General features: G+C 42.8%; 1 protein-coding gene across 8 annotated transcripts in view; it reads right to left on the reverse strand.

The window, feature by feature from the left end:
- IL34 (interleukin 34) overlaps window positions 1–27789 on the reverse strand; it is a 70276-nt gene that overhangs the window by 35874 nt on the left and 6613 nt on the right. For 4 of the 8 annotated variants that reach the window (XM_037815825.1, XM_037815820.1, XM_037815818.1 and 1 more), the window contains one exon: window positions 3904–4008. The exons of 1 other annotated variant lie outside the window; for it this stretch is intronic. The gene's annotated coding sequence lies outside the window, so the exon portion shown is untranslated. Of the gene's footprint in view, window positions 1–3903; window positions 4009–11288; window positions 11400–27789 lie in introns of those variants that run through there. 3 more of the 8 variants (XM_037815819.1, XM_037815821.1, XM_037815824.1) reach the window with 3 other exon arrangements.

Here is a 27789-nt window from a genome sequence, read left to right on the forward strand (position 1 = left end):
ATTGTAAAGATGTCAATCCTACCCAAACTCATATACAGATTCAATGCAATTCCAATAAAAATTCTAACAACCTATTTGCAGACTTGGAAGAGCTAGTTATCAAAATTATTTGGAAGGGAAAGATGCCTTGAATTGCTAAGAACATTCTAAACAGAAAAAAGAAGTGGGAGGACTTGCACTTCTTGACTTTGAAGCTTACTATAAAGCCACAGTAGTCAAAATAGCATGGTATTGGTACAAAGATAGACATATTGATCAATGGAATTGAATTGAGAATTCAGAAATAGATCCACAGATCTACGGACAAGTGATTTTTGATAAGGCCCTCAAATTCACTGAACTGGGACAGAACAGTCTGTTCAACAAATTGGGCTGGGAGAACTGGATAACCATAACCAAAAGAATGAAAGAGGACCCCTACCTCACACTCTATACAAAACTTAATTCAAAGTGGATCAAACATGTCAATATAAGAGACACTACCATAAAACTCCTAGAAAATAATGTAGGGAATCATCTTCAAGACCTAGTATGAGGAAGTTGCTTCTTAGTCTTTACACCCAAAGTACAAGCAACAAAAGAAAAAAATAGATAAATTGGAACACCTCAAAATTAAAGCTTCTCTACCTCAAAGGAATTTGTCAAAAAGGTAAAGAAGCAGCCAACTGAATTGGAGAAACTATTTGGAAACCATGTATCTGATAAGAGACTGATATCTTGCATATGTAAAGAAATCCTACAACTCAATGACAGTAGTACAAACAGCCCAATTATAAAATAGGCAAAAGATATGAAAAGACATTTCTCTGAAGAGACAATACAAATGGCTAAAAAACACATGAAAAAAATGCTCATCTTCTCTAGCTATTAAGGAAAAGCAAATCAAGACCACAATGAGATATCATCTACACCAATAAGAATGGTTGCCATTAAACAAACAGGAAACTACAAATGCTGGAGTGGATGTGGAGAAATTGGTACTCTTATCCATTGCTGGTGGGACTGTATAATGGTACAGCCACTCTGGAAGACAGTACAGCAGTTCCTCAGAAAACTAGATATCTAGTCACCCTACGATCCAGCCATTTCACTTCTTGGTATATACCCAGAAGATCTGAAAGCAGTGACACGAACAGATATTTGCACACCAATGTTCATAGTGGCATTGTTCACAATTACCAAGAGATGGAAACAATCCAAATGTCCTTCAACAGATGAGTGGTTAAAAATGTGGTATATACATATGGTGGAATACTATGCAGCAGTAAGAAGGAACGAGATTGTGAAGCATATGACAAATGGATGAACCTTGAAGACATAATGCTGAGTAAAATAAGCCAGACACAAAAGGAGAGATATTGTATGTTACCATTAATGTGAACTCTGTGAAAAAATGTAAAATAAGTGTATTATAACATAGAATATAGGGGACCTAGAGATAGTCAGAAACTAGTGAAGGGGGAATGATAATCTAATATATACATATATGATAAGGAGGGTGATATTAATGGTATGGGAATGATCAGATGTGACTGTGGCTCATTAATGGGATTATAAGTGTCAGTGACGCACTGAAGGCGAACATACTTGTAAAAGGTTATTTAAAGGCATATAACCCACAGAGTAGCACCACAAACCTAAATAAGTGTTAGCATGACATACTTATAAGGTATGACACTGGTGCAAACGGTTAACAACGAAGTGGTATATGGAAAAACTACCCATTACATATTAAAGACTATATTTAATAGGAATATCTTACCAATACTACATTAATACTAGGGATGAATAATGAGCAGCTAATAAGAGCACTGTGATATATTACGTTATGATAATTGTTTAAAGTTGAGAGTGATGATTGTACAACTAAGTGAAGAAAATGTAAGAAACTAACTTTATCTTGGCATAGAATATGTATTAAATGAAGTTAGGAACCCACTCCTTAATATATCAAGCCCTCGACTTGAGGTTAGCTCTTGTGAAATTTAGGTTTGTAAATAGGAGGCTGAGCCCTCCTATAATTATGCCTAAGAAGCACCTCCAAGGAACCCCTTTAGTTGCTCAGATGTGGCCTTTCTTTCTCTAAGTTCAACTTGGCAAATAAATTTCATTAACCTTCCCTCCCGCCCCCCACGAGGGACATGGCTCCCAGGGAATGAATCTCCCTGGCGATGTGGGACATGATTCCCAAGAATGAGCCTGGTCTTGGAGTGAGGGATTGAAAATGCCTACTGGACCAAAAAGGGGAAAAAAGAAAGGTAACAAGCTGAGGTCACAGTGGCTGAGAGATCCCAAATAGAGTCGAGAGGCTATCCTGGAGGTTTCTCTTATGCAAGCTCCAGCTAGACATCCCAAATGGCCACAGTATTCCATGCCCTTACCAAAAGCAGTCCCCAAATACCTAGGTCCCTACCTGAGATTCTATAGAAGATTCACTCACTAAGTTTTATCTCTCAGAGGCTTGAATCCTCCAGAGTGTTCCTATGCCAGACAAGTCCTAACACCCAGAGGCAACAGCCTCTTTAAGATCAGCAATCAGATGCAGCCCCCTCCCCCATAATGTCAACACTCCCTTTCAATATGAACAAGTTAGGGTGCTCATTGCCTAGACACCCCTGAAGGAAGGGGTAGCAACAGACAAGATGAGATTTAACAAAGATCTATGAATGCTGAAACTTGGTATTATACACACACACACACACACACACACACACACACACACACATATATATATATATATATATATATATATATATATATATATATATATATACTTGATGCTAGGCTGTTGGAATGGCTGGAAGGAGGTAAATGACATGGTGGAACTGTAGCCCACAGCATCCTTTGGGATTTGCTCTATAGCTGCTCATTGAATTGTGCCTTGAAGGTCTTCACCTTTCTGTATATACCCTATATTGCATAATAAGGAAAGACCTGAAATTGTGGAACTGTAATTCATAACAATTTTTGAAATTACCTATATAACTGCTTATTGAGCTGTACATCGAGAGTTGACACCTTTCTGTATGTATGTTATATTTTACAATAATGGAAATGGCTGAAGTTGTGGAACTATGACCCATGACATTCATTGAAATTTGCTCTCTAACTACTTGAAAGTTATCATTGTCATGTATATATGTTAAAGTTCACAATAAAAAATTTTTTTAATAAAAAAAAAAACAGAGCTATGCTGGGAAAAGGCTGAGTTCAGAATCATGGAATCATGGCTTTTTCCCTGACTCTGGAGCAAACACCAGTTCTTATTGCCCATTACACCAGGAAGGAGTTCAGAGCCGGGCTTCCTGGAGCAGAATCAAATTAATAGTTCCTTAAACTCAGAAAAAGATACTGTGCCAATTTGGATATATTATGTCCCCCAGAAAAGCCATATTCTTTAATGCAAGCTTGTGGGGGCAGACTGATTAGTCTGGGGATTAAGGGGGAACCTCTGATTGAATTATTTCCATGGAGCTGTGGACCCCACCCATTCAGGGTGGGTCTTGATTAGTTCAGTGAACTACTTAAGAAAGCTCCAGAGCCAACACTGATGCTTGCTGATGCTTGGAGACTCTTAGATATGCTGGGAGATGCAGACAGAAGGATGTTTGGAGATGCTAAGCTAAGAGAAATCCAGAAATATTTTGGAGTAAGCCACTTTGAAATGCAACCCAGGAGCAAAGTACCAGCAGACGCCAGCCATGTGCCTTCCCAGCTGAGAGAGGTGCCCCGGCTGTCATCACCATTCTTCAACAAGGTATCTTCTTGCTGATGCCTTAGTTTGGACACTTTTATGGCCTCAGAACTGTAAGTTTGTAACCGAATAAACCTCCTTTATAAAGGCCAATCCACTTCTGGTATTTTGCATAATGGCAGCTCTAGCAAACCGGAACAGATACTTACACCCCTATGTCCTGACTCCGTACATATCCACAGACCCTGTCCAAGGCGTCCACTATAGCTGTTGGCTCAGTCCAAGAAGCTTCTCCAGTAGGGCAGCACCGCACACTGAAGGAACAAAGGGGATTTATTTCAGGAGTATAAGTGTGGTTCAATGTTAGGAAACTTTTCAATATAATTTAATATAATAATAGATCCTAGGAGATCCATAAATGCTGAATATATGTTTGGCAACCTTCAATACAATACACTTTTCTAATTAAAAAAATCCTTATTAAAATAGGAATTGGTGGACAACGCCTTGACATGATAAAATATGTAAATCTCAGCTCAAAGCCAGCATTTTGCTTAACTCACAAACACCAGAAGATTCCCACTAAAATGAACAGTCTGAGCATGTCCATGACCATTGTACGGGATGTACTACCAAATGCAATTAGATAAACAAAACAAATTAGAGATGTAAGGATTGAATAGAAAAAAATAAAATTATTTCCATTTACAGATGGTATGATCATAAACCTAGAACATCCAAGAGAATCAACTAAGAAACTACTACAAATGATAGCCAATTAGAAAAGACTCCACTTATAACAGCCACAAAAAAGATAGAACACCTAGGCATGAAGTTATCAAGAGATATGAAGGTAGATACTAAAAACCTGTAAGCAATACTGAAGGATACAGACCCATGGAACCAAGTGTTACAAGGATATGGAATAACTGGGACTCTCAGACACTTCCAGAGGGAGAGTGAACTATTTGGAAGACTGTTTGGTGGTATTTTCTGAAGTTGAACATGCACAAACCATGGCCCAGTGATTCCTCCGCTAGGTATATACCCGTCAGAAATGTACATATTATATACGGGCACCAAAGACCCTGGGCTGCAGTGCTCATTGCACATTATTCATAATAGCTAAAAATGAGGAAAAACTGAAATATCCATCAACAGGAGAATGAATAAACAAACCTCACAAACATAATGTTGAGCAAAAGAAGCCAGATACAGAAGAATACACATATATCAAATCCAGAAACAGACAAAATCAATGTATGACATTAGAAATGAGGAAGGAGGGCGGGGGCATGACTGGCTAGGGGCGAGGGGTGATGCTCAATTTCCAGACCTGGGTAATAGTTTCCAGACTGTGTTCACGTTGTGTAATTCATTAAGCTGTATATTTACAATTTACTCACTTCTTTACATGTGGATAAGCTTCCGTTTTTATTAAAGCAAACCCAAGAAAACACCAACACTGTGTGTGTGTGTGTGCTGATGAGACATTGGCTTTTAAACTTCAAATGGCAAAGTAAATAAGCAAGAACAGCCTGCATGAACTCTAAAAAGAATAAAGAAGCAGGTCTTCCAGACATTAAAATTTATTTTTTAAAATATTATAAACCTTCATCAGTAAGACATTGGGAATACGAATGAACATGAATGGATAGAGAAACCAATGGAAAAGAGTAGCAAGTTCTGAAATGGACTGAATTACGTACAGGAAAAAAAGGATGATAAACAGCTTGTGATAAAGGAGCTTCTGGAAAAGATAAACATCTGGAAAAAAAAAAAGATAAGGTTGTAATCTATACTTCATATCATCCAGGATAAATTCCAAAAGGAACAAAATTTGATTGTGAAATAATAGAAGAAAACATAGCAGACATCCTGTAATCTTGAAGTAGGGAAGGCCTTTCTACCTATAAGTCAAAATTCAGAAGCCATAAAAAAGAAGACTGATAAATTTGCCCATCTAAAGATAAAAACTTCAACATACAAAAAAAAGATCAACAAAATTAAAAAGAAAACCTAAACTGGATGCAACCTGTATCAAAGGCAAAAGACTAATCTCCCTAAGATATTTAAAAAAAAAAAAGAAAAAAAGAAAAAGCCAACAATCCAATTTTTTAAATATCAAAGACCATGAGTAAGTCCTAGAAAAAGAAACAGAGGTGGCCTTATTTTACAAACTTTTCATAACAAACTTAAATTAAGACTACATTGAGTCACTGTTTTTCACCTATCAGACTGGTAAAAATCCAATGATCTGACAGCTTAATGTGTTGGTGAAGATGTGGGGAAACAGTAACTTCTCATCCAAAGCTGTTAGAGGTGCAAATTGTTACTAACTTTAGGAAAAGCAAGTTGGCAACAGCTCTCAAAATGACAAATGCAGATACCTAATAACCCCATTTCTGATCATTCATCCTGCATATAGGCCATGCACCTCCAAAATGCCACATGTATGAGGTTAGTCACTGCAGAACTGACTGTAACAGAAGATTAAAAATCACCTGGATGCTCACTACACACAACACTGATACATTCAGTGACACAAGCAAGGCACAGAACACTGTGCAAAGCATTATATAATGTATTCCTTCTATGTTAAAAAGAAAATTGTATATACACATACATATATACATATACACACACACACACACACACACACAACAGTTACTTGGGGTGGGGGTGAGGCAGAGCCGGGCAGTTACAGGACAGGGAAGGAAAGAACACTTTTCACTATCGTCCTTGTTTACTTGATGTTTAAGCCACATGGATGCGTCATCTAATCAAACATTGAGTAGTAAAAGAGAGGGGCTGTAGTTCTTGAGCTCCCAAGCCTTGATCAAAGTCCACAAGATCTAATCCAGCTCCTGTTCCCACAGAGCCACTGTCGTTTGTGATCAGGTAATGTTAAATGTTTATTAGGAGTTTTATGACTCTGCAATGGCTCACTGACGTTTGCCAGGAACATCTTAATGTCAATATTGCTACCACATGACATTGTGATATAGAAAGAGCCTGGGCAATTGGCTTAGCCTCCCTTGAACTTCAGTCTTCTCTTTGGCAGAGCAGAGATAAGGACAAAAACAACATTGCAGAACTGCGGTGCAGCGCCGGTGTGTGAGGGCTGCAGGAGGCCGCGAGTAGCGCAAAACAAGCTCTGAGCAAAACGAGCTCTGCACACAACAGCTGCTCAACAGCCAGGCCCAGCGACGGTCGCTTTTAGAACAGAGCTTCGGCGCCTCTTGAATGTCAGGTGTTAAAATACGGGTTCCGGGCCCCCCCTCAGGGCTGTGATGCAGTAGTTCTGAGCCCAACTCTAACAAGCTTCTCTCAGATGACACTGGCTGACTGTGAGGAGCATCAAATCACCTGGGAATCTTGTTAAACTATAGATTCTAAAGCTAAGTATAGAACTACCATATGACCCTGCAAGCCCACTACTAGGTAGACACCCAAAGGAATTGAAAGCAGGGACTCGAACACATATTTGCACACTGATGTTCATAGCAGTATTATTCACAAATGTCAAAAGATGGACAACCCAAGTGTCCATCAACCAAAGAATGGATAAACAAAATCTGGCATATACATAAAATGGAATATTATTTAGCCATAAAAAGGAATGAAGTCCTGATACATGTGATGACATGGATGAACCTTGAAGCCATCATATTGAATGAAATAAGCCAGATGCAAAAGGACAAATATCTCACTGATTTGAAATAATTAGATAAAGCAAACTCATAGAGTCAGAATCTAGAATATAGGTTACCAGCGGATGCAGTGGAGCTAGAGAATGGGAAGTTAAGCCTTAAAATGTAGAGGGTTCCTATTTGGAATGATGGAAGTGGTTTGGTAATGGATGGTGGTGATGGCAGCACAACATTGTGAACATAGCTAATAGCCCTGAAATATATATCTGAATGTGATTAAAAGAGGAAATGTTAGATCACATATATGGTTAAAGAATAAAAATCAAGAAAAAAAATCCATAGAACTACACTACACAAACCCTAAATTAAACCACGGACTACGATTAATAATAGTACAATTATAAAAATGTGCTATCATCAATTGTACTGAATGTTTCACACCAATGCAAGGTGTTGATGATGGGATGGTATATGGGAATCCTGTATTTTATGCACGATTGTTCTGTAAATCTGCAACCTCTCTAATAAAGAAAATATGTATATAGAGAGATTCTGATTCAGAAGGTCTGTGTTGTGGCCTGGGATTGTGCATTTCTAAAGAGCTCCCAGGTGTTGCAGGGGCTGCTGGTTTGTGGACCACACTTTGAGCAGCAAGATTCTATAATATCCAATCCCATTAATTTTAGAGATGAGAAAACTGTGCCTTAGGAAAAGTAAATGACTTGTCCAAGGCCACTTGGACAGTAGGGACAGGGACCTGGAAAGGCCCTGTCCAGTGTGGCTACAATTTCTCAACATTGCCTACCCTTCCCCTACCCCTATCACACCCCCACCAGATCATGCTATGAATCTGTCTGAACCAGTAAATGATATCAATGCTGTGGAAAATGGCAGGGAAATTCACCAAATCATACACAGTCCTCTGCTCTCCTAAGAAATAACCAATTAGAGATCTTGGCTCAAAGCACTGTCTGTTCTTTTTTGAAATGTACTCTAAGCAAAATTATTTCCTTAGCTGAGTCATCTTCCCTTCCAGTGACTCATAGCTTTTTCAGGCCCTGCCATGGGAACTTGAGTAAGACACTCAGCACTTTCAAACAAGTGTGGTCTGTTTATGAGGAGAGCAGGGAGACAGGTAGCAGAAATAGGGGTGGGGAAGTTGATCCTTGGGACAGCTGAGGAATCTTCTCCCAAATCTCTGGACTTGCATTATATGCATTTTTTCAACTCACTTGATCATCCTGACAAAAAGTTCATCAAATTACAGCTTTATTTGGGTTAACAAGCATCTTCTTATAAGGATGCATTGTCTCTGGGAGGGTTAGGAGCAGCCAGTCTTTCACACTTTAGTATGAATTATTCTAACATAGAGAAAAGGAAGGAATTCAGAAAACTAAGGCCTCTGGAGTAACAGAGGCAGAGCTAGCCTTACCTGAGTCAAAACTTGATCTGGGAGCATAGTTGCTAGTAACCTCTGCACCCTATTAACCAGCGCCCCCCTCCCACCCACCCCATTCCCGGTGCCATCAGGCTGTGAGTTAAGGTTTGTGTGTCTGGCTCTGCCATTCGTTTGCTGTGTGACCTGAGTAGTCTGCACAGTCTTAGACTTTCAAAGATGGAAGGAAGAACCCTCAGGGATCAGCTGATCCTGTGACTCCAGAACCCCAATTTCTAGATCACACAACCCCTAACCGCCTGTCTAAAGTCAGCTTCCTTAGAAGCAGCACCTGAGACAGGATCAGTTTCATAAGATTTATTGAGGAAATCAGGGAAGTGGGATAGGGAAAGGGACATCTCAGGAGGCTCTGAAGTGATCTGAAATAACCCCTTGAGGCAAGAAGGCCTGGCCTGTGCACTCCTGATCCAGTTGGTGGCCACCCCTGGGGTGGGGGGAGTGCTGGAACCTCCCAGGAATCTCCGGAAAGGCAGCTCCTGGCGTCCAAGGCAGGTCGCTGGAGAAGGATACAGGGTCTGCTATTCGGCGCAGCCCTCCCCACCCTGCAGCAGCTAGGAAGCAGGTACACCAGGGGTTAAAGGGGGCTCCAACCCTTCCTTCCAGGTCTGAATGCCTCTTTAATATGTTCCTAAGCAAGAGGCCCCAAAAGTCACCAAGGAGAGAGGTGAGAGAAGAATGCAAAAATTTTTCATTTCTAGAAGTCTTGGACTCTGCACTTAGAATAAACCCTTGCTCCCCAGGGCCTCCAGGCCAGCAGTGAAGTGACCCCTCCTAACTCCCCACCCAGCTCCACCCACCGTTCTCTGCGCTGACCGCCCTGCCACCCCGAGTCCTCTTTCTTTCTCTTTGAACACATCAGATTATTGACTGCCTCTCAGGGACTTTTTGCCTGCTCCCTCCCTCCAGATTCTTGCCTGGGTGGCTCCTTCTTGTCAACTCAAAGGTCACCTCCACAGAGAGGCCTTCTCTGCCCACCCTCCCGGAGCAGCCCCCGCAGCCACACCCTGCCAGGCGCCCTGTGGGATTCCTGCATGGCACCCACCATCTGACATTATCCACATGTGCTCACTGGTGTGTTGTCTGCCTCCCCACAGGGATAGCCTGCTTCTGTCTCACCTCAGTCCCCAGTGCCTGGCGCACCCTGGGCACACAGGGGGCTGCACCAGCTGGTGAGTAATTCCCACGTGAGCAAACTGGACATTCGCACAAGGTGTTGAGATGCCAACCAAGAAGGAGAACTAGGGACCAGGTCAGCTAAACACTGGGCACACCCAGACGCTAGAGGAAAACAGGGCACAAGGACAGGGTGGGGGAAAAGATAAGAGAATCCATCAAGTTTCCGCAGAGACTTGATCGCCTTCTCTCCTCCCAGCTCCCTCTCTCAGCTCCTACCCTTCAACCCGGAGTTGAACACCCTGGGGAGGTGGTTCACCTTTTGGAAGGGTGCAGACCTCTCAAAAGGTCTAATTCTCGCTCTAGCTCTGAGCCTCCCTCTGCTCACAGGTGCCTGCAAGGGGCTCAGGGATCGGCCCCTGGGAGTGGCCGGGAGCGCCAGCCTTGGGGACAGCGTCACTCAAGCGCACACCTCTGCAAACTTAAACGGGGTGGGTAACTTCCTGCGCGCCCCGAACGGCCACTCCCTCGCCTGCTGTTGCGGTGGCCTCTGCGGCTCCCCGAGGCCCAGGACAGACCCCCAGGCAGCAGCGCGTCGCTGGGCGCCTGGGAGACCCTGCGAACTTCACCCAGAATTTCCCGCGTGCGGGGGACTGTGCAAGGCGCCTGACACACGCTTGCTCATTTAACGTGCACAGTGACACCGAGTGATCGCCAAAACCCCACAGTTCGTGGTATCACTATCTCCAGTTTTGCAAAATGAGAAAGGTTAAGTCACTTAAATCTCTGGGCCAGGGAAGCACAGCTAGTGAGCGGTGGCAGCCGGATTCGAACCGCCGTCATTTGACGTTTTCGTTTCGTTTATTTAACCGCTTTACCGCCAGCAGCCCCGAGAGGAAGGTATTGTTACCTTCATCTTACAGAGCAGGGAACTGCAACTGGAACCCAGTGCTTCCGCCGCGCCCTGGCCTCGCGGACTCTTGCGCGTTGCGCTGCGGCGACCCCTCACCCCTGCGCGCAGACCTGCCCTCCCGCAGGGAAGCGCCTGGAGGCCGGCGCCCGCCTCTCCGGTGCAGGACCCCAGCCAAGCCCCCGAGTCCCCGTCCCGGAGTCGACCCCGCGCCCCGGCTCCCGCACGCCGCCTGCAGACGCTCTAGGCGCCAGCCGAGCGCTCGGCGTCCCAGACCCGGACCCTGAGGCTCCAGAGGCGCAAGGGCTGCGCGTCGGACCACTGCGGGCGAGGGGCCCCAGAGAGCGCTAGAGCCGAGGCCGCCCCACCCCGCACACTCTGGGTGGAGGGGGTGGGGGGGGGGGCAGGGGACAGCCGCCTGCGCCCGGGTGGATCCGCGGCTCCCCTGGGGCGGCAGCTTACCTAGGGCAGCTCACCTAGGGCGGCAGCTCTCCTGGGGCAGCCGGGCGGGCGGAGGCTGTAGCTTACCGCGACCAGCGCGCTCCCGATCCTGGCTCTTTGCCTTTTCCTTCCCTCTCCCCCGGCGACCGGGCCCAGAGCCGATTCTCACTGAGCACGCGCTGGAGGCGCCTGGATCCCTATATCCTGACCTCCTAATTGCATGCAATCCCAGGAATGAAGGTTTCGTTTAAGACTGGAAAATCAATCAATGTAATTCACTATGTTAACAAACTAAAAAAAGAAAAACCACATGATCAGAAAGTCTTTGACGAATTACAACATCCGTTCCTGATAAATTAGAAACAGAAAGCAGCTTCTTCCACCTGATAAAAGACATCTATGAAGAACTCAAATTATCCCTATTTGAAGAAATCCCAAATAATGAGAGAGCTACTAGAACTAATAAACTAACGCAGCAAAGTTGCAGGATACAAGATAAACATGCAGAAGTCAGTTGGGTTCCTATACACCAGTAATAAACAATCTGAAAAGGAAATAAAGAAAACAATTCCATTGATAATAACATCTAAAAGAATCAAATACCTAGGAATAAATTTAACTAGGGAGGTGAAAGACATGTACACTGAAAACCACAAAACGCTGCTGAAAGAAATTAAAGAAGACCTAAAATGGAAAGACATCCCATGTATGGATCTGAAGACCGAACATTGTTAAAATGTCAAAATTGCCTAAAGCAATCTACAAATCCAATGCAATCCCCATCAAAATTCCAGCAGCTTTTCTTGCAGAAACGGAAAAGCTGATTCTCAAATTCATATGTGTCCTAGTTTGCTAATGCTTCCAGAATGCAAAACACCAGAGATGGATTGGCTTTTATAAAAGGGGTTTATTTGGTTACACAGTTACAGTCTTAAGGCCATAAAGTGTCCAAGGTAACACATCAACAATCGGGTACCTTCACTGGAGGATGGCCAATGGTATCCGGAAAACCTCTGTTACCTGGGAAGGCACGTGGCTGGCATCTGCTCCAAGTTCTGTTTTCAAAATGGCTTTCTCCCAGGACGTTCCTCTCTAGGCTGCAGTTCCTCAAAAATGTCACTCTCAGTTGCACTTGGGGTATTTGTCCTCTCTCAGCTTCTCCAGAGCAAGAGTGCTTTCAATGGCCGTCTTCAAATTTTCTCTCATCTGCAGCTCCTGTGCTTTCTTCAAAGTGTCCCTCTTGGCTGTAGCTCCTCTTCAAAATGTCACTCACAGCTGCACTGCGTTCCCTCTGTCAGTCAGCTCATTTATATGCCTCCAGTGACTCAACTTAGACCCACCCCGAATGGGCGGAGCAACACCTCCATGGAAATTACCCAATCAGTCATCACCCACAGCTGGATGGGTCTCATTCCAAAGAAACACTCAAAGAATTACAATCTAATCAACACTGATAATGTCTGTCCACACAAGACTGCATCAAAGATAATGGCATTTGGGGGACACAATGCATTCAAACCGGCACAATATGGAACTGCAAGGTGCCCCAAATAGCCAAAACAATCTTGAAAAAGAAGAACAAAGTTGGAGTACTCACACTTCCTGATTTCAAAACTCTCCACAAAGTTACGGTAATTAAAACAGTGTGGTACTGGCATAAGGATAGACATATAGACCAATGGAATAAAATTGGAAGTCCGGAGTTAAATCCACACACCTACAGCATGTTGATTCTCAACAAGGGTGCCAAGTCCATTTAATGGGGAAAGAACAGCCTCGTCAACAAATGGTGCTGGGACAACTGGAAATCCACATGCAAAAGACTTAATGTGGACTCCTAGCTCCCACCATATACAAAAAATAATTCAAAATGGGTCAAAGACCTAAATATAAGAGCCAATACTTATATTCAATATCAATAAATATAATTATTTTGTTTTTATAAAATAATTTTTTACAAGAAAACATAAGGAAATTTCTTCAAGACCTTATAGTAGGCAATGGATTTTTAGATTTTACACCAAAAGCCCAAGCAACAAAAGAAAAAATAGATTAAATGTACATCATCAAAATTAAAAACTTTCACACTTCAAAGAACATTACTGAGAAAGTGAAAAGACAACTTGCAGAATGGGAGAAAATATCTGGAAACCATATATTTGATAAAGGTTTAATATACAGAATATATAAGGAAATCCTACAACCCAACAACAAAAAGTCAAACAACCCAATATAAAAATGGGCCAAGGATTTGAATAGACATTTCTCTAAAGAAGATATCCAAATGGTGAATAAGTATACGAAAAGATGCTCAACATCATTAACCATTAGAGAAATGCAAATTAAAACTATAATGGATACTACTTCACACCACCTATGATGGCTATTATTTTTTAAAAAATGAAAATAACAACTGTTAGTGAGGATGTGGAGAAATAAGAACCCTCATACATTGTTGGTGGCAATGGAAAATGGTGCAGCCACCATGGGCGAGTTTCGCAGTTCCTCAGAAAATTAAACATAGAATTACCATACGACCTGGCAATGCCATTCCTAGGTATACACCTCAAAGCATTGAAAGCAGGCACTCAAAAAGATATCTGTACTCCAATATTCATCTCAGCATTAACAATAGACAAAAGGTGGAAGCAACCCAAGTGTGCATCAAGACATGAACGGGTAAACAAAATGTGGTGTATCCATACAATGGAATATTACTCAACCGAAAAAGAAGTGAAGTGCTGGTACATGCTACAATATGGATGAACCTCGAAGACATCATGTGGAGTGAAATAAGCCAGACACAAAAGGACAAATATCGTATAATTTCTCTTATTTGAAATACTTAGAATAAGCAAATTTATGAGACAGAAACCAGAATAGTGGTTACCAGGACGGGTGGGAGGGGACAATGGAAGTTACTGCTACATGTGTATGAGTTTTGGTTCAGAATGATGAAAATAGTCTAGAAATAGATAGTGGTGAAAGCAACACAGTATTGTCAATGTACTTAATTTCAAAGAATTGTCCACTTAGAATGGTTAATGATTTGTAAGTTATATATATTTTATCACAATAGAAAATAAAATTTTTAAAAAGCCATATTTTAAAAACCTACAGGTAAATAGTGAAGGACTGAACGTCTTCCCCATCTTGAAATCAGGAATAAGACAAGGATGTCCACTTACATTACTTCTATTTAATAATATACTGGAGGTTCTAGCCAGTGAAATCAGACAAGAATGAATGAATGAATGATGGACCAACAATAAATAAATAAATAAAAGGCATGCCAATTGGAAAGGAATAAGTAAAACTGTTAGACTACATGATCATCTATGTAGAAAACCTGAAAGGCTAGTAAGCAATTTAGCAAGATTGCAGGATACAAGATCAACATACAAAAATCAATTGAATTTCTATATACCATCTGGAAACAACCCAAATATCTGCCAACAGGTGGATGTATAAACAGATTGTGGTGCATCCATACAAAACAATGCTACTCAGCAATAAAAATATTAATACATGCAGTATGGAGGAATCTCAAAATAATTATGCTGAGTGAAAGAAACTACCCCACCCCAAAAGAAAGTACATATGGTATAATTCCATTCATGTAAAATTCTAGAAACTCCAAAATTATCTGTGGCTCCAGAAAGAAGTTCAGTGATTGTTTGGGGATGGGTTGGGGAGAGAAGTATTACAAATGGACAGGAGGAGACTTTTGGTGGTGACTGATACATTTCTTTTCTTGATTATGCATACATATTCAAAATTTAGCAGATGCTACACTTTTTGTGCAGTTTATTGCCTGTCCATTATACCTCAATAAGCTATTTTTGAAAAATTGCATATCCATGGACACTTGCACTCGAGGGATTTCCACTTTTCTCAGCCTCCTCCTCAAAGAGAGGCTAAGAACAGTCTGTCCCCACTCCATCCCCATGGGACAGAATGGCCTTCCTGTATCACAGGACAGGCCCTCTTGGGTCCCAATCAGGATCACTGGGCCCAGGCCCCCACCCTTCAGCACCCCCCAACCTATGATGACTGGCTCGCCTCGAGACCTTCTTTGCCGTTCTCACCAGACGTCCCTCCTCTGTCACCTGCCAGCCTAATTCCTGCTCCGAGAGGCCTTCCCTGCAACCCCCCAACACCACAGAGTCTCTCTCACACATGGCCCTAGAGCCTCAAGAGGGCGGGAGCCTCGTTTGCTCCAGATGCCCCCTCCTCTGTGCCCCAGGCCCCTGGCTGCTCATCTCCATTAAACTGGTTGCACTGCCCTGGGCATCTCCTGCCTGTCTCGGCTCCAGATAGGAGCTCCTTGAAGGCTAGGACTTTGCCTGATTCGCTTCTGTTTCCCCCCCTTTTTGATTCCAATCTAAACCCAGCACATGTAACCAGCTGCCTGCGACTTGGCCTGAGCCAGGACCTTTTTTATTAATTCAGGAATGTCCCCAGTGGAGAACAATGGGGGAAATGGAATTTTTGGTGGACAGAGCAGCTTTGTTTCAAGTTGTTTGGCATGTGGGGGGTGGCTGTGGGGATGCGGGCAGACACACTCAGGGAGCTGGGAAACCTGGTTTTGGTTTCCAGCTTCCCTCAATGACTTGGGGCCCACGGAGCAAATCATCTCCTTTCTCTGTTCCTCACTTGACCCATCTGGAAAATGGAGCTTGAGAAACTCCTCCTCAAGCTGGTGTGGGGGAGTGGGGGGTGGGGGGATGGTGGTGTTCGCTGAGCTCCCCACTGTGGAAGGGTCTTGGGCACACACGGGCTGTTTTCCTGCAAAGCTCTGCCCCTGGGTTTGGCCTCACACTTGCTGACTTTGGGTTCTAGCCTCACTCTTCCAAGGAAACTGGCTGCGATGCCCCCGCCCTTCTGGGGCCCTGGCTTGCAGGCTCCCTGGTTCTGGCTCACTGTCCGGTCTGCTTGTTCTACCTTCCAAGAGCAACGGAGGACCTGCGCTTTGCAGCAAGGATCAGCTCTAACTGGACAATCATCCGTTCATTGGCAGTTTCACGTCTCTGTCCCCTGATGGATCATGAGCCCCACTGGATTCTGGGCATCTTGCTCAGTGTCTGGCATGAGGAGAATTCAATCATTGTGTTTAATTGGCATAGGGAACGCGGTGGGGGCTGGGGTCTCTTTCCTGCTACATGCTTCAGTACTGCAGCTAACGAGGGTGTCACCACCCTCCTCACCAGGCACCATCCCCTCCTCCTTCCACATCACTCCCAGTCGGACTCAGACCTGCCCTGGCCCCCACCCATGCTCACCTTGAATGAGAATGTGATGTGAGGTTATTGCATTTGTGTGTTTGACCTGAGCCTCTTCTGTGCACTCAGAGTTTGCCACACCAGATGACAAGCTGTGAGCCCCCCTTGGAGGAGCCAGCACTGGTGGGGAGACCAGATTAGAGCAGGTGAGGAGAGCAGGCAGTGGAGGGGGAACGAGGTACCTCTGCCGAGGCCGCGCAGAGGACGATGGAGATGGGGAAGAGCAAAGGAATCTAAAGAGGATTTCGCTGCCGTTCTAACACAGGATGAGAGACAAACTAAATGTTTGACCCTCCTTCTCACCCCCTTTCACTGACCACTTGCAGGGACTTGAGAGGAAAGTGTCATCAAAACTCAAAGGAGAGGTTTCTCTTATGCAGGCTCCAGCTAGACATCCCAAAAGGCCACAATATGCCATGCCCTTACCAAAAGTAATTCCTAAATACCTAGTTCCATACCTGAGATTCTATAAAAGACGCACTCACTAAGTTTTATCTTTCAGAAACTTAAATCCACTAGAGTGTTCCTGTACCAGACAAGTCCTAAAACCCAGAGGCAACAGCCTCTTTAAGATCAACTATCAGATGCAGTCCCCTTCCCCATAATGTCGACAGCCCCTTTCAATATGAACAAGTTAGGGTGCTCATTGCCTAGACACCCCTGAAGAAGGAGAAAGAGATTGAGTGGGAGGAGGGAGTAGCAACAGACAAGGTGAGATTGAACACAGGTCTGTGAGTGCTGAAACTTTATATAATTACATATATGTTTTTGGATGCTGGGGTGTTGGAGTAGGTGGAAGGAGGTAAATGACATGTTGGAACTGGGACCTACGGCATCCCTTGGGATTTGCTCTATCGCTGCTCATTGTATTGTGCTTGAAGGTCTTCACCTTTCTGTGTATACCTTGTATTGCACAACAAGGAGAGGGCTGAGAGTGTGGGACTGTAACCCATAACAATTTTTGAAATTATCTTTATGCCTGCTTGTTGAGCTGTACATTGGGAGATGACACCTTTCTGGATGTATGCTGTATTTTACAGTAATGGAAATGGCTAAGGTTGTGGAACTGTGACCCATGACATTCTTTGAGATTTGCTCTCTAACTACTTGTGGAATCATACATTGAAGGTTGTCACTGTTATGTATATATGTTAAAGTTCATGATTTTTAAAAAAAGGGGGAAAAAAAAAACTCAAAGGAGCTCAACTCTTCCCCAGGGGTGGGGGATAGTGCCCCCAGCCTTTCCTGCAGTGAGCAGACCTGTAGAGCACTAGACTTCAAACCTACAAACAGGCAGAGGAACTCAAGCTGAAATCCAATTCCCCAAAATTCCCCACCATGGTCCTACTTCTGGCCTTACTGTGCTTTCTTCCAGAGGTCTACCCCAAATGCACGTTCTCCACCAGCCTCGTAGTATCTGCCAGCATGCCCAGGCAAAAGCAAGCCCCTGTCTCTCTTTTTTATTTTTTAATCCAAATGGTTGTACAACATACAAGCTGTTCTGCATCTTGCTTTTATCACTCAATCCATCTTGCAGACTGTGATACTGCCTCATTTTTTTTCACCAGTTGCTAAGTATTCCAATACAAATGGGTTGTGATTTATTTCATCTATCTCCTGTTGATGGACATTTAGGCCATTTCCAATCCTTTTCTACAGACAATGCTGCAAAGACTGTCTTTGTACAGGCAGCTCTGTGTCTACCTGGATTTTTACATGTACAAGCGGAATTGCTGAGTCAAAGAACAGATACACTCTGTGCATCTAAACTATGTAAAGCTACTACCAAAAGGCCCTCCAGGAAGATTGGAATGATTCATGCTCTTAGAAGCCATGTATGAGAGTTTTTTCATTGGATTATGTGTTTGCTTGCTTTAAAAAGATTGTATTCCTTTTTCTTCATGTTCTAAGAAATGGAAGTTTGTTGTGTTTCACAAGTGACACAACTCATTACAAAAATGGGCAAAAATTAAGCTAACATTCCCTCCCCACTCCCCACTCCTTTCTGATATTACCAGTGATAACAGCCTGTCTTTCCACGCCTTTCTCTTTGCTCTTACAAACATCTTGCAAGCATATAGACTCATTTACTGTCGAGGAAGTCTGCTCGTTTGCTTTTAATAAAATAGAATCACCAGCTCCATCTTCATAATCTGTAACTTGCTTTTTTTCCCACTTCACAGTCAGGCATGTGCATTCCTGCAAGTCAGTATTCTAATATTTTTTTATCTTGTAGACACAAACATGCACATATGCATATGATTTTCCATAAATTGGATCATAGCTAGCAGGAATGCTGAGTGTTGTAGATATTTTCAAAGTAGTCCTCTCTCTCCCCCTTCTCTCTCTCTCTCTGTCTCTGGTTTATCCTCTCCCTTCATCCCCTTCTCTCCTTATTCACCTGCAACCCTACACAAGTATCTCTGATGTGCAGCCTTTGCTACTTTTCTTCATGTTCATTCATCCATACACAAACACACAAATGCATACAATTATAGTGTTGGGGGTTATGGTTTCCTTTACAAAAATGAGGTCATATTAGCACTCATCTCTACTTCCTAACTTTTCTCACTCAAAAATAAAATTCCAGAGGATCCAAGATGGCGGCATAGAGAGGCGTGGAAGCTAAGTAGTCCCCCTGGAACAGCTGAAAAAAAACAGAAACAACTAGTAAATAATCCCAAATAACTGCAGGGGGACAAACGTGACCGTCCACTCATCATATACTAACCTGAATTGGGAGGATTGCCCAAGATCACAGCATAAAACCTGTAAGTAAAACTGTGGATCCAAAATGGGAGACCTTTCCCCCACAGCCCGAGCTACAAAGCCTTGTGGTGCCAGAGAGAAGCTTTCTCCCAGCAAGCGAATATAGCTCAGCTGAGCTCCAACTGGGGTTTTAATTAGCGAGTGTGAACTGCTCACTACAAGGTACAAATCCCCAACAAGTAGACAGAGGCTTTGGGTGACAACTGACCTTGGAGAGCTGGAGGGTCGCCTCGGACTAGCTCTGTTCCTTTTTTGACTCAGTGGAGAAAGCCTCAGCCATTTTCAGTTCCCAGTTCTGTAACCCAGACAGGGGTGTGGCACAGGCAGAGAGAGACCATTGAAATGCTAATGATCTCTCCCTAAGGCATCTATCTTCTCTAAGAGGAAAGGGGTGGGGCCCAGCTCTACTACCTGCCTTTCATTCAGAACTTTACACCAGTTAAGAATTATAGGCTAATCTTTGCATCAGGCAGAGACCACCCCTGCACGGCCCGGCGGCCCGGGGCTTCCCTTGAGGGACGACGCGCACTAGTGACATAGCACAGCCTTCCCTCAGCAGAGGTCCTGGAAGATCACAGCTCAGAAGGGGGGCTCGCTCGGAAAACCCAGGGATGCTACGTCAATGCTGGTGGTTTGTGGGTCAGTGACAGAGAAAATCTGGGCATAACTGAAATGAAGGCTTAGACTCTTGCAACAGCCTTGAATCTCCAGGAACACCTGGGAGGTTTGAATATTAAAGCAGCCCTGCCTCACTGACCACCCAGACACACACACCACATTCAGGGTGGACAGCTCCAACAACAAACCCAAACTGAGTTCACCAACTGAACCCCACAAAAATCATTTCCCCACACACCACAGAGACAGAGTTGGGGAGAACTGACTTGAGGGGTATAGGTGACTCACAGACGCCATCTGCTGGTTAGTTGGAGAAAGTGTACATTACCAACTCATATTTCTGAAAAAGTAGATTGGTATTTTTTTTTTACAACTTGAAAGAACCCTATCAAGCAAAGCAAATGCCAAGAGGCCAAAATCAACAGAAAATCTTAATGCATATGATAAAACCAGACAATATGGAGAACCCGATCCCAAACACCCAAATCAAAATATCAGAAGAGACATAGTACTTGGCACAATTAATCAAACAATTACAATCGAGGAAAGAAAACATGGCACAGGATATAAAAGACATGAAGAAGACCATGGAGCAGGGTAAAAAGGGACATAAAGAAGATCCTAGAAGGGCATAAAGAAGAAATTGCAAGATTAAATAAAAAAACAGAAGATCTTATGGAAATAAAAGAAATTGTTGGCCAAATTAAAAAGACTCTGGATACTCATAATACAAGATTAGAGGAAGTTGAACAACAACTCAGTGTCCTAGAGGTCCACAGAACAGAAAATGAAAGAACAAAAGAAAGAATGAGAAAAAAATAAAAAAAATCAAAAAGAATCTCAGGGATACGACAGATAAAATAAAACATCCAAATTTAAGACTCATTGGTGTCCCAGAAGGGGAAGAGAAGGGTAAAGGTCTAGAAAGGGTTTTCAAAGAAATTGTTGGGGAAAACTTCCCAAACCTTCTACACAATATGAATACACAAAGCATAAATGCCCAGCAAACTCCAAATAGAATAAATCCAAATAAACCCACTCCAAGACATACTCTGATCAGACTCTCAAATACTGAAGAGAATGAGCAAGTTCTGAAAGCAGCAAGAGAAAAGCAATTCACCACATACAAAGGAAACAACATAAGACTAAGTTGTGACTACTCAGCAGCCACCCTGGAGGTGAGAAGGCAGTGGCATGACAAATTTAAAATTCTAAGAGAGAAAAATTTCCGACCAAGAATACTTTATCCAACAAAACTCTCCTTCAAATTTGAGGGAGAGCTCAAATTTTTCACAGACAAACAAATGCTGAGAGAATTTGCCAATGAAAGATCTGCCCTACTTCAGATACTGAAGGGAGCCCTATCAACAGAGAAACAAAGAAAGGAGAAAGAGATACAGAGAATTTTAACAGATGTATATAGAACCTTACATCCCAAATCACCAGGTCACTCATTTTCTCTAGTGATCACAGATCTTTCTCCAGAATGGACCATATGCTGGGACATAAAACAAGTCTCAATAAATTAAGAAAAAAAAAAAGGAAAAACAATTGAACATATTCAAAGCACAATCTCTGACCAGAATGGAATACAAACGGAAGTCAATAATTTTTGAATTGTAACTCCACTATTTACTTCCTACGTGATATAAAATACACAAATCCTAATGACAAATCAGTGGTTTTGAACTCAATGTAAAATATGTAAGTTTTGACAAGAACTATATAAAGGTGGGGGAATGGAGGAGTATAGGTACATAGTTTATGTGTCCTATTGAAATTAAGTTGGTATCAAAGAAAAACAAGATTGTTATGGATTTAAGAGTTTAATTTTAAGCCCCACAGTAAACACAAAGAAATTATCAGAGAATATGACCATAGAGATGAAAAGTAGAGTATGGGTTAAGAGAAATGGGGGAAGAGGCAATGGGGAGTTAAGAAATGAGTGTAGGGTTGCTGTTTGAGGTGAAGGGAAATTTCTAGTAATGGATGGTGGGAAGGTGATAGCATTACAACATTCTAAATGTGATTAAGCCCACTAATGGAATGCTAGGGAGGGGGTGGAATGGGAAGATTTAGGCTGTATATATGTTTCCACAATTGAGAAAAAAAAAAAAAGACAGTCTAACAGATGACAATTGAATGCCAAGGATGACCCTGGATGGGATCTGAGGATGGAGGACAGGAAGCTCAAAGGGACACAGTTGAGACATAAGGAAAAGGAAATACAGAATGTAAGCTTTGTATCATTGTTGACTCTCTTGTACTTCTTAGCTGTGCTTAATGGGATTGCACAAAAGAATGTTCTTGTTCATGGGAATTGTATATGTGAATTATAGTGTTTGTTCAAGGATGTGTGCAGCTAGCTCTCATATGTTCAGAAGACAGAGCAATAGATGATGCATGATAGGGAGGGAGGGAGGGAAAGAAATAGCAGTGTGACAACATGTTGAAGTTAGTGGATTGGGGTATCAGGGGGGGTCAGGGAATGCTGGAGTTCTGTGTATGGGCTTTGTATTGTTTTTGCAACTGTTCCTATAACTTTGAATTTACTTCAAAATAAAATGTAACAAAATAAAAATAAAAAAAATAAAATTCCTCAGCGAAATTCCTCCAAATATTTTTAGGGCTCCGTAATATTCCCTGACTGAAAGGCTTTTACCTTGTTTCTAGTTGTTTGTTTCATTATGAACAATGCTACAGTAAATGTCTTTGTTTTGTGTTTTGTTATTTGTGCTGACTCTCCCTCATGGTGCCTGTTTCTCACGCATTGTATGATTTGGATTGTTAGCTGTTTGACAGGGCTTCATCTGAGGACATCTTGAGATCCCTCCAAAGAGCTTTAGCTTTGCTTCTACCAGGTGTCCTAGGAATGTTAATAGCCCAGGAATAGCTTTCTATGTTCATGTCTTGGCTTGGAGATTCCAGGATATCACATAAGTAGTGTAAATTTGATCTCCAAATCCGAAAGAGGGCAAACCTGTGGTTGCAAAGGTCTCATAGGAGCTCTTCCCCAACCTAGACCCAGGCCAGGTTAGCTAAGCTTCCTTGTCCTCCCCTTTTGCCAGTAGGTGATTTTTCTCTTGTCTTCCTTTCACTGTTTAAACCCTCTAGGATCACAACTTTAGGAGGTAATCTCAAGTCTACTTCCCTATTTTGTGTAGGCTCAAAACCTTATCTCTTTGTTTATTTGGTGCAGGATCTATATTTTCTGTAGCATACTAAATAATTTAATTTGTATGGTCAGTTTATTCAACCACCAAAATTACATGGAACTTTGAATAGGAAGTGTGATCTGGTAGGTTTGTACAGGTTAGTGTGAAGCCCCAATACATCCCAGTGTAATCTGGATGGAGAATAAAAATATATTTGCAGCCCCCCTGCCCCTGGAAGAACTGGGGAAAAATGCAGAAATATTAAGCTTCCCCATCTAGGTTGTTACTGATGTTCTTGCAAGCATTGGGGACTACCAATTTGGTATGCCGAGCCCTCGATCTTGGGGCTTGCCCTTACGAAGCTTGTTACTGGAAAGGAGAGGCTAAATCTACTTATAATGGTGCCTAAGAGTCTGCCCCAGAGAACCTCTTTTGTTGCTCAGATGAGGCCTCTCTCTCTAAGCCCACTCAGCACGTGAACTCACTGCCCTCCCCGCTATGTGGGACATGACTCCCAAGGGTGTAAATCTCCCTTGTAACGTGGGACATGACTCCCAGGAATGAGCCTGGACCTGGCATCATGGGATTGAGAAAATCTCAACCAAAAGGGGGAAGTGAAATGAAACAAAATAAAGTTTCAGTGCCTGAGAGATTTCAAATGGAGTTGAGAGGTCACTTTGGAGAGTATTCTTATGCACTATAGATATTCCTTTTTAGTCTTTCATGTATTGGAATAGCTAGAAGGAAATACATGAAATTGTTTAACTGCAACCCAGTAGCCTTGATTCTTGAAGACAATTGTATAACTATGTAACTTACATGGTATGACTTTGTGATTGTGAAAACTTTGTGGCTCACATTCCCTTTATCCATGGTTGGAAAGAATTAACATCTTTGATTTTTTTCATCACAGTTGTGTAGTTTTCCTCATATAGTTCCTCATATAGTAAAGATTATGTTAGATTTATGCCTAAGTATTTCATTTTTTGGGTGCTAATGTAAACGATATTGTGTTTTTAGTTTCAAAAAGGTAATATAAGCACATGATTAGAAATTTTCAATAGATATAGATTGGTTTACAGTGAAAAATGACTTTCTCTCCTTACCCTATATTAGAGGCCAACTTCCTTCATCGCTGGACTTGGGGGGATGGATGATGCCCTGGCCTTCAGCCTCTGCCTCCATCTCACCTTGCACGTCAATGTTCCCTGAATTGATTTGTTCATAAGGTCACTCTCCTGCTCAAGAACCTGCACTGGCTCCCTGCTTCCTGTCACATCAAGAAGTTCCTGGCTTTCAAAGTCTTGTCCTACCTGTACAATCTAGATTCCCCTGATACCCAAATACAGCTTCTCTGCTCCAGATAATTAGACCTTCTCCTGGCCATCCCCAGTATCTGCCACGAGGGCCTCATCTCCATACCTTGTTCACTTTGTCCCCACTTCTCCATCCCAAGTGTCTTCTGTTGTCCCCATTCTCCATCCTCATCTCCTAGCATAAGATTCCATCCCCTCTTTGACCACTTTAGCCAACTCTCACCCATCCCTTCTCTGAACATATTTATCATCCATAATAACACTTAGCCTGGTCTTGACTGTTTGTAGACGTTCTCTGGGTCTGCAGCTGAGATCACCAACTAGCCTATGATTTCCTAAGGGCAGAGGACTGAATCTCCCAGAGTTTAGGATAGTGCTGGCATATGGGGCTGGCTTCCTAGCCATTAACAGAGTGAGGCGTTGCACGAGACAGTATCCGGTAACTCCCAGGCAAGACACAAAAGGCACAACAGGGCTCTTAGTGTTACCATATTCCACTGATTGTAAAACATGCCTCCTACACACACGTATTTTAACATTCTCTGAAATCAGTATCAATGGTATCCATAATTTAATTGACAGCCCCCTTCTCTCAGTGGTACTAAAATATCAGTGTACCTTACAATCAACTGTGCATTCTATTTGATGAAAGGAGTTGCTACTGGTTGATGTGAGAATCTGTAGGTAGCCGTTTTGGGGTTGGGCCTGTGAAAGAGCATTTGGGAGAAATAAGGGGAAGCTGGGAAAGATGAGAAATGCTGGAAGAGGTGAGAAATGCTGGGAGAATTTGGGGATGGTGGAGAAGGAAGGGAAGGTACCCCGTGGGTCCCAGGAACCTCCCAATCACCAGAATGGATTCAGATACTCCTCCCCAGGCCCTCTGTGTGTGCTGCTCCTAATCAGAAGCCAGCCTCCTGGCCCATGTCCCAGCCCCAGAACCCTCTGTGGGGTGAGGACGGTGGGGACAAGAGACTGTCTCCCCTGCCTCTGAGAAGCCTTCTCGTGGCCCTGGCGGAGCCCAGGATGCCTCTGACCACGCAGCTGCCCAGCTGGGTGGAGGAGGAAGCTGAGCTCCCAGCCCGACTGAGCCCACGCAGGGAGGGGCAAGGCCACAGACTTCCCAGTGGGGTATTGGTGAAAGAAAAGACAAATTGGTGGATGGAACAGAATAGAGAGTGAATAAACAGACCCACACAAATATAGTAAACTGATCTCTGATAGAGGAGCAAAGGCATTTCAATGGAGAAAAGATGGTCTTTTCAACAATTGGCGCTGCAGCTACTGGACACCCATATGCAAAAAAAAAAAAAAAAAAGATGAGTCTAGACACAGACCTTACATCTTTCACAAAAATTAACTCAAAATGGATCTTAGATCTAAATGTAAAATGCAAAACAATAAACTTCTAGCAGATAATGTAGGAGAAAAGCTAGGTGACCTCATTTTTGGCGATGAGTTTTTAGATACACCAAAAGCATGCTCCAAGAAAGAAAAAATTGATAATTGAGCTTTATTAAAATTCAAAACCTCTGCTCCGTGAAAGATGCTTTAGGAGAATGAAGAGACAAGCAACAGACTGGGAAAAAAATCTTTGCAAAACACACATTTGATAAAGGACTTGTATCCAAAAATATATAAAGAACTCTTAAAACTCAGCAATAAGAAAACAACCCAATTTAAAAATGGGCAAAAGATTTGAACAAACACCTCATCAAAGAAGATCTACAGATGGAAAATAAACACGTGGAAAGATGTTCAACATCACACATCATTTGGGAATTGCAAAAGAAAACAATGAGATAACACTACACACCTATTAGAATGGCTGAAATCCATAAAACTGGCAACACCAAATGCTGATGAGGCTGCTGAGAGGCAGAAAATCTTTTGATTGCTGGTGAGAATGCAGAATGGTCTGCCCACTTTAGATGACACTCTGACAGTTTCTTACAAAGCTAAACATAGTCTTGCCATACAATCTGGTAATCACCTTCCTAGGCATTTACCTAACTGAGTTGAAAACTTATGTCCATACAAAAACCTGCACACAATGTGGATGGTAACTTTATTCACAATCACCAAAAACTGGAAGCAACCAAGATACCTCAATAGATGAATGAATTCACACACTGTGATGTATCCATAGAATGGAATATTGCTCAGCGATAAAAAGAAACAAGCTATATTAGTTATTGCCCTGAAAAGTTAAAAAAGAAGAAATAGGAGGAGGAGAAGGAGGAGGAGGAGGAGGAGGAGGAGGAAGAGGAGAAATGAGCTATCAAGACACAAACAGACATGGAGGAACCTTAAATGCATACTGGTAAGTGAAGCCTGTGTGAAAAAGCTACATATTGTGTGATTCCAACTGACATTTTGGAAAAGACAAAATTATATAGACAGTAAAAAGATCGGCAGTTATCAGGAGTTTGGGGGTGGGAGAGGGTGAATGAATAGGTGAAGCACAGGGGACTTTTAGGTGGTGAAATTGTTCTGTATAAGACTGTACCAATGGATACATGACATTTGTCAAAACCCATAGAACTGTACAACATAAAGCATGATCCCTAATGTAAACTATGGACTGTAGTTAATAATGTATCAATACTGGCTCATCAATTGTGACAAATCACACTAATGCAAGATGTAATTAATAGCAGAAACACTGGTGGGGGTAATGTGAAACTCTAGGTACTATCTGCTCCATTCTTCTCTAAATCTAAAACTGAATGAAAAAATAAAGTCTATTAATTATTTTTTTTTAAAGAGAAAGCCTTAAAAATATTTAAAAATTACTGGGCAAATGTCAGGGGCTTTGCAGGCAGACAGCCCAGGGTTCAAGCCCAAATTCACCTCTAACCCCTGAAGGAACCCTGGTTTCCTCCTCTAGAGTTAGTAGTTGTGTCTTAAGAGGGTGGGTTAAGTGTTCTAGAACCCTTCACTGCAGTGTGACAGTCAAAAACGAAGTTGCCAAAGTGATTTCCATGGACAGGGAGAGTAGTGACCTTCACTTGCACCTCAGGAGGTGGCAGGGGGTGGGCTGGGGAGGGGAACAGCGACAAACAGGACCAGGAGGCACTCTCTCCAGTGATGTCACCCAGTGAAGGTTTCCTGGCTGTGGGAAGACACTGGAAAGTCCCTGGCCCCAAACCCAGCCTTGGCTGGACCAGCTAGTGTGCTGGGCTCTGTGTATCACCAGCTCCACTGGGACCTGGGACAGCCCCTCCAACCAGCAAGGGGAGGACTATGGAGGGGACCACAGAGCCTGCGACCCAGCGAGGCAGAGCAGGGAGGGATCCTGGAGAGCAAAGGGGGCCAGAAGTACCCCCCTTCTGCCCTGCTGCAACATTTCTCACAGAGAGTCCCTGGAGGATTCCCTAATCAC

This window comes from Choloepus didactylus, chromosome 22 (assembly GCF_015220235.1).
Source record: "Choloepus didactylus isolate mChoDid1 chromosome 22, mChoDid1.pri, whole genome shotgun sequence".
Classification (NCBI taxonomy): domain Eukaryota; kingdom Metazoa; phylum Chordata; class Mammalia; order Pilosa; family Megalonychidae; genus Choloepus; species Choloepus didactylus.